This window comes from Cyprinus carpio, chromosome A5, assembly GCF_018340385.1.
Source record: "Cyprinus carpio isolate SPL01 chromosome A5, ASM1834038v1, whole genome shotgun sequence".
Taxonomy (NCBI): domain Eukaryota; kingdom Metazoa; phylum Chordata; class Actinopteri; order Cypriniformes; family Cyprinidae; genus Cyprinus; species Cyprinus carpio.
Genome location: NC_056576.1, coordinates 39,264,181 through 39,272,862, shown reverse-complemented (window position 1 = coordinate 39,272,862; position 8,682 = coordinate 39,264,181).

Here is an 8,682-nt window from a genome sequence, read left to right as displayed (position 1 = left end):
ACAACCTTTTCAGTGATTACAGCAGACCAACATAAGTGGGGAACAGGTGAGTTTCTGTCTTATCTATAATTAACCATTAGATGTTTTCACAAAGCGACCCTACTCCAGTGTTTCATTCTCGCTATATATGTTGAGACATAGCCTACAGTGGAGAGAAATGTTATAGGCTATCTCTGCAGTAAAAGTTTAAAACAAGTATAAAACTACACATAGACAACCTGCTGAAAGGAGAAGACTAATCTAATTATACAAATAGGCTGCTATAATCAAACTAGTTTAAGTTAAAGTGAGCATTATTGTGATTCAGCTATGTAAATGTACGAAATATAATCTAAAAACATTAATATCCCTTACGTAATTTGTAGTAAAGCTGCTATTCTAGAAATGGTAACCAGTAAAAAAAAAAAAAAAAACTTGGTTACCACAATTTTATTATAGTAAAGGGAATAAGGGATATCATAGTTAATTATCATATTTATGTTTATATATAGCTTAGTTTATATACACGCCTTGTACAACATTTAAAAACTAAAGGTGGCCTGGTAAGGAGATATTTTAGATTTCAACCAATATTTTACTCTGAATACCGGCAGATTTTAGTCTGGCAAAAGCCTGTTTGGAAAAATTCAACTAAATAAATGTAGCTTTTTATATATAGCCGAGCAACATTTTAACTCATGAAGTTAAGAATAAAAGGCTTCTGTCAGAAATTATATTAGTGGCTCTTCAAAATGCAAACATTTGTCATTTGAGTCACTCCGAGAAGAGTCCTCGTTGTCCAAAATTTCTTCACCCGTGTAGTGCGTCATCATCCAACGTGCAGAAAAATAAAGTACACTTGATGTTTTTAGGGGCATCTACATGTTTACCTGTTGACCTCAGATCATTAACATGTGAACAGAACGCTCAATGTGAGGCGGGATCACATTAGCGATAATGAAGTGAGACAGGAGAAACTGTACCTCTCCTTTTATACAGATTATCAGAGAATATTTATTTATATATATATAGTATATATATAAGTTTTATTTAAAAGTAGACATTTCAAGCTTTCTATACATATATGTATCATGTATGTGAGGCACATATTCACTGAGATTCAGAGTGTTTTATTCCTGTTGCCCTATGAAGAAAGTTCCGGAGACCGAGATGGGCAGAGAGCGCACCCTGGTTGTATTCTTTATTTTACAAAAGCACATTGTTTTGTTGTTATTATTACTAGACACTTTGCAGCTTCAAAAGATGCCATATGTCTATCTGTATTTTTTAGTTTTTTTATGGTCAAGAAAACATGACAAAACGCGCCGGCGCAGTCTTCGACCCCAAAGAGATTGTTGTTAACATTACATTGTTAAAATTCATTCTGAAATACTGGTAAACCACGTTTATTAAAATGCTGAATTTATATTATATTAGAAGAGAAATATTCATCATTTTTCTTAGCTAAAAAATACATAATTATTTTGGACACAAATGATTGCACAGTGTTACAACATTTAAAAAGATATTGTACTAAATAATTTGATTTGTTTTCAATTTTTCATTAATAATTCATGACCTCTTGGGTGATATTACTATATCTGATACTAAATTTAATTGTCTAAGCTTTCATTTTTGGTACACAATATTGTCGCTATCCATAATACATTTGCATTTTAGTATTACAATATATTGTGACACGATATATTGTTGTACCCCTGCATTGTTTTGAATATGTAGCTTATATATTCTATATCCTGCGATCCAACAGAGGATAAGAGGTACAGAGAATGGATCAGTTTTTATAGGGAAAGACTGCCTAGTTAAATGTTAAGCCATGGCTCACTACTGATTTTTGAACTAATCAGTCATGTTAAAGGGATACTCCACCCCAAAATGAAAATTTTGTCACTATCACTTACCCCCCATGTTGTTCCAAACCCGTGAAAGCTTCGTCGTCTTCAGAACACAACTTAAGATATTTTGGATGAAAACTGGGAGGCCTCTGACTGTCCGTATGCTCTTCAGTATCATCTGCGCCACAAGGATGCACTATTTTCTTTCAAATCAAAGCCAAATACACGTAGAAACAGCGCATCCTTGTGGCGTGGATGATACAGAAGAGCATACGTGATATGGAGAGACACAGAGGAGACTGTTGACAAAGGAATTGTTGAATAAAGTCATTATTTTTGTTTTCTTTGCTTACAAAAAGTGTTCCCGTAACCCCATAAAACCAATACTGCAAATATGATTACACATTGAGTAATAAAAAACATGATCCTAAGACTTTATGGACCTTTACACTGTTATTTACTTGGCAGCATCATATGGGACAGTCACAGGCCTCCCGGTTTTCATCCAAAAAATCTTAAATTGTGTTCCGAAGATGAACAAAGCTTTACGGGTTTGGAACGACATGGGGGTAAGTGATTAATAACAAAAACATCATCATGGCAAAGTGTCAGAATAAACAACTTTACAGCACTTATTGAGAAATTTCACTGACACTGTAGTAGTATGGTCCGCTTTGTGAAAACATCTAAATGGTTAATTCTAGATATAGTAAGACAGAAACTCACCTGTTTCCCACTCATGTTGGTCTGCTGTATTCCCTCAAAAGGTAAACCGGTGTTTCGGGTCTTTGGAGACTAGCATAAATTGACCGACAGCGCCATCTGCTGTTTTGGAAAAGGATGTTTTCTCAATTGCATTTGTGAGAAAATCAAGCCAAGTTTCCTCATAAAAAAGGCAAATGAGTCTTACAGTTGTAACACACAATACATATATTTGTCCATACCTCTGCATTTTCCCTCAAATAGAGGTTTGTATTTGCGTTTGTCTGAAAGTCGAGTTTTTCTTTGCGAAGCAGATTGTAATTTATTTGCAAAACACTGGATTTGTTTGATGAATATTGGTACAAAATTCGCTCCATAGTACACCCCTCCAGTTATGTGCAGTGCAGTTATTGAAATACTGAATGTTTTGGTCTCATGGCTTTGCTTTCCACTGCACCCTCTGCTGGCTGCTTGTTAAACCTGCAGGAACACGTTAGCAAACAGCTGTGGGACGGGGATCCGATCGTCAACCAGTGACCCCAGCAGAAAACCACTGGACAGTCGAGTCCTGAACGCTGTCAAACGTACGTTACGCTCTATATAATAATTAGTGATGTTCAAATTTACATTCATTACTCCACCCTGCATCACATCTGCTGAATGAAATCCAATACTTATTCCAACAATTCCTGTCTTCCTCTGAGCTAGATTACAACTATTAGTTCAATTCTCATTATTTGATGCCTAATCTCCCGATTTCAAGGTCAGAATTATGAAAACTGACAGAAGAACAGTCAAACATGAGCCAGACCGTTTTCTTGCTTTAACTGCATCCAAACAGACACAGAAATTCTCAGATTTTGTTTAAATCTTAATTTATTTAGAAATCAGCAGCAGCTGCTGAAGTGTATTTTAACGTATTTTCCACTCCTCTGCAGTTTGTAAGTTAAATGAACATACTTCTTTTTTTGTGTCAAACATCTGACCTTTGTTCATTTAAAGTCATTGAAGCTGTCACGTACTCTACCAGTCAAAGGTTTTTTTGAACAGTAACATTTTTAAATGATTTTATAGAATTCTCTTCTGCTCACAGAGCCCTGCATTTATTTGATCCAAAGTACAGCAAAAACAGTACAATTTTGAAATATTTTGAAAATAAACTTTTCTCCAGTAATTTTAATATTGGTTTGAGTTACAAATGTTATTTATTCCTGATTTCAAAGCTTAATTTTTAGCATCGTTTACTCCAGTCCACCATGATCCTTCAGAAATCATTCTTAATCTTCTGATTTGCTGCTCAAAAAAATGATTATTTTTTTTTATTATTATTTTGTGGAAAACAGTTGAGAGTAGAATTTTTCAAGTTTTTCTGTCTTTAACATCATAATTTTATATCAATTTAAAGCATCCTTGCTAAATAAAATTCACCCCCAAAAAAAATACAAATTATACTGACTCCACGAAACAGCACTCGAAACAATGTACGCAAACTGTTTTAAATATTAAATAATAATAATAATAAATGTTTCTTGAACAACAAATCAGCACTATTAAAAATGATTTCTGAAAGATTAGGTGTGACACATTTTATTCTGAAATATTCTTCAAATAGAAAGCAGTTGTTTTAAAATAGTAAAAACATTTCACAATATTACTGCTTTTGCTGTATGTTGGATCCAAATAAACTGTCGGACTTGGTGAGCAGAAGGGAAGTTATTTCAAAAACCATTTTAAATTCTTAATGTTCAAAAACTCGACTGGTAAATGGATTTATAGAATTTTGAAAAAATTATTTCGTGAAAAGACTGTAACACGATTTCAAGAAATATTTTATTGATATTTTTGAACTCCGCATTGATCAAATTAGAGTAATACAAGCCATGTTTTGCAACTCAAGCAAAAAAACTTCTCAGGATGCAGGGCTGTGTAATCATGCAGTAGGTGAAATCATCATTAACTGTTAATTGCTCACCACAATCATGCACAGCTTTAGTTTCCTTCTCATTCAAGCTCTTAATAATGCACTCTATTTTTTGTCTAGTTGTACGGTCAGACTTTGCGCCCCAACTTTAAGGAAAGCGAGAATGAACCGTCATCGCCGCTGACATGTGCACCAACGCGGCGGCCGTGTACGGAAGCGCTGGCTTCCCAAAGATCCAGTCCATACTGCCGGACGGGATGGAGGTTTGAGATCAGGGCCTCGTCGTGGCGGCGGGGCGTCAGTCTGGGAATCAGTGGCATTCAGCTTGCCCTTTGAGACAGACTTTAAGAATCTGGCCTACCCTCGGCGGCCTGAGCCTCTACGCCGAGCGCAAGAAGCCACGAAACATCATTTACCACTGAGATGGCGAACAGCCCCGATCTTCCACGGGACGGAGGCGAGGAGGAGGACCAGGCCGAGGAGGAAGAGGAGGAGAGGCCCAGACTGACAGCAGAGACGGGACGTGTGGGGCGGGGCCTGTCAAACCTGGAGCTGAGGGCGGGGCCACTGTGGCCACTCCTCCTGAGAGGCAGCAGGAGGAGTTTAGGCGTTTGTGGATGGCCAGAGAAATAATTGGGGCAGTGAGACTGGAGAAAACGGCCTTCAGTTCATATCCACCATGTGAATAAACACTGAAGGGAGGAATACAAAACACACACAGGCATCACTCGTGAAGAACAAACACAACGGGATTGGGCAGGATGTTCATCATGTGCTCCATAAAGCAGAAGTCACGGGTCATGGGACGAAATCATGCCCAGTGGCATGGCGGCTGACCTTTATTGTGAAACATTATATTACGTTCATTCTTGATCTTGAGATCACCTTGCCATAAATGCAAGCAGTAAATCTCACTAAAACATGACCAGATCACTTTACACCCCAAATCAAAATTTATTTTATTGTAGAACAGGAGTCTTAAGCTGACTCACCATTCAAAAGTTTAAGGTCATTAAGATGAAAAAAAAAAACAATAAAAAAAAAAAATAATAATAATAAAAAGAATTCATAATTAAATTGGATTGACTGATTGTGGTGGTAGACCTGAAAATAATACAATCAACAAGATAAATTGAAGTATGAAATACCTGAAAGAAACTATTTTCTTCATTAGATTCAGTAAATAGCATGCCTAACATGCACAGTTTACATATGTTTTACATCTTAAGGGATTGTGTGAGTGGATGGGACTGAATATTTGCTAAACATTTGCAAAAAAGGTAAACTAAAAAAGTTCTTCGGAGACAAATAGCAGATTACTTTTTACACAGGTCTCATGGTTCCTGTGGCTCAGTGGTAGAGCATTGTGTTAGCAGCGTAAAGGTTGTGGGTTCGATTCCACATGTTAGAAAAAAAAAAAAAAAACCTTAGCCTGATTGCACTGTAAGTCGCTTTGGATAAAAGCGTCTGCTAAATGCGTAAATTTAAAATGTGAATGGGTTTGCAAACAGAAACTCTGAAACCAGATTAGATTTTCACTTATTGGTTATGAAAATTATTGCATGTAAAACATAGCTGTGCCTCATTATTTGAGTGACAGTTTTTTTTTAAATGTATTTAATGAATTTTTTTGATAATGAGAATTTTAAATCAATTATTTTAATTTGGAACCATAATGGGTCCCAAGTGTATTTTTGTGTAATCTGGGCATGTTTTTTTGTGAGATTCATTTTACTATCTAGAGAATTGGCTGCGTTTAATATTCATTTGAAGCTGAAATTATGCATTTCATAGTTACATTTAAATGTTCGGTTTTTAGTGCAGTAGATCTGATTTTCGAATAGTTCCATCATCCTTCACACCTTTAACTGGTACGTGAGTGATCGTCCCTTCAGAAGAGCGATGCCTGCGTGTGTGTTTGACCCGATCTGAACGCTGACATCAAGCTCACATGACCAGCCCGACACACGGATAACATCAGAACCCTTTCGCCGATCTTTCAATACAAACGCACTGCTGACGCTGCTAGAATGAGCGCTCACTTCCACTGCTTGCATGCCAGATCACATACAACTAATAATCTGCATCCCCGAAAAAACAAATAAAACTGCTACGGTTTATGTAAGAACTGTTTGTCGACAAAGAACTGATCGAATTTTCCTGAATGAAATGGTCAAGCGGTCAGGTTTTCGCCGCGGTGTGTTTGCTGTCTGGAATTGAAGCGGTGGGTGTTTTTCTGTACTGTAAACGTGTTTGATGAATCTAGCTGGCTTCATTACATTTGCACTTGACGGGTTTAAGGAGGTGATGGAGAGCAGCTGCTGAAGACTGTTTGTGAGCGGCAACTAAAGTGATGTCTGTGTCTCTGAGTGATTCTGTTCACACTAGTAGGTTTTGCTTTATGTGCGAAGCGTTTTCTGTTCCTTATCTTGTTTTCTGACACATGCACTAAATCTAGAAGAACAATAACAAAACACAAAACCCTCCCCACGCTTCAGGCATCTTAATATGACACAAAAGTGGATTTTGTTTAACTCAAAAACGAGTGTTTTGCCCAACAATTTTTCCACACTATGGGTGATGAATAACAACACACCCACATACACCCTGAACTCATCCCGAAATTATCTCTGGTGCCACATGAAGTGTGTTTGTCTTCATGAGAAATCAAATTTCTTTGATTTTGGGGAGAAATATGAACCTGTTCCTTTTGAGATTAATGACAAACATGTCATATTATCTCTGAAGCTTTAAGAGGCGTTGTGTATTTGCGTCATGCTTTTAATACTGTAGTTATCAGAATCTCCAGGTATGTTGATTTTTTTTTTTTTTTCTTTTTTTTTTCGGAAATTCATCTTCAATCATGATGTTAAGATCTACTGATTTAATGCACAAGGGTTTATTTTGCACTGTCGGGTTGTTGTGTGTTAAAGTGCCTCATCAGTGCCGTTGATTGACAGCTGTCATGATTCTGATCAACACTAGATGGCAAAGACTAAACTAAGGACACATTTTGTCCAGATCTTTGAGAATCTTGAAGATTTGTGTGTCTTTTCCTTGTGGAGAGTTCAAAACTTCATCTTCACCTGCTCTTCTCCTGTTTTATTATTAGTAGCCTAAGCATTTTTTTTCAAGCTTGAGTCAGTTAGAAAGTTGGCTGTCTCATATCTCATTGAGGAGGAATACTGGCCTTGATTTTGTTGAGGTTTGAAGATCTCGTGCCTTATTGTGACTACTGCTACCATCATAACTCTTCAATTCAGAATGTTTTTTAGAGTGACCGAAATAATGATTTGTGTGAAATTATGCAAAAAAAAAAAATGTTCTGCAAGTGCTGGACGTTTATCACAGCTGTTGGTTTGTCATGTTAAAAACAGCTCAACACCACCTGAAGATTCTGAATAGAAACTGACAGATGGCTCATACGCGTAGGATTAATGCTGTTTGATTTTTCATATTTATGTAGTCTGTGACTATTTAGATCAATAGCAATAGGTTGTAAAGGTAGAAAGATAGGTCGGCTGGCTGCCACTAAAATGTGCTGGAACTAACATATGATCACTAAGGCCAGTCTTACAACTAGTACTTTTATATACCATTTATTATTTACTCAGAAACCCTGTAGTATCAGTAGGCAAATCTCCAAGTATCTTGTCTCCAGCTTTTATTTTTTTGAAGCGAAGTGGCTCTGAAATTAATGCACTAGATAACGTGGATCTTTTACCCAACTTGTAGAGCGCAAAAGATGTTTGTTGCAGCTGTTCAACCCATGTATGTTAATTTTGTGCTTCATTTCTAGAGTTTCTGTTGGTACAGTAGCGTAGAAGCTTCCTTTAGTAAGGCTGAGTGTTTTTTTTCCGAATATCAAATCACGATGAAATGCAAACTCTGATAAACAGAACATATTAATAACTTTAGTAACATAATTACAGACTGCAGTGGTCCAGAATTTCATCATTTGGCTCTTGCCACATTACAAATATCCTATGTGACAGTAAGGGCCAATGAATTGTAACAAAAACAGCTGCTTCCAGAAGAATGCATATGCTCAAGAAAGTGCAACGCTAATGACTCGGCCCTTCATCTTCTTTATGCAACATGATCATTTCTGTGTTTGTGTATTCTTTTGATTTTGGAGTTAAAACACCCTAGAGGTTTCAGCACAGTGTTTACGAGAAGGACGTAATTGCATATTTCTCTGTCGGGATGCTGTGCAAGCCGAAT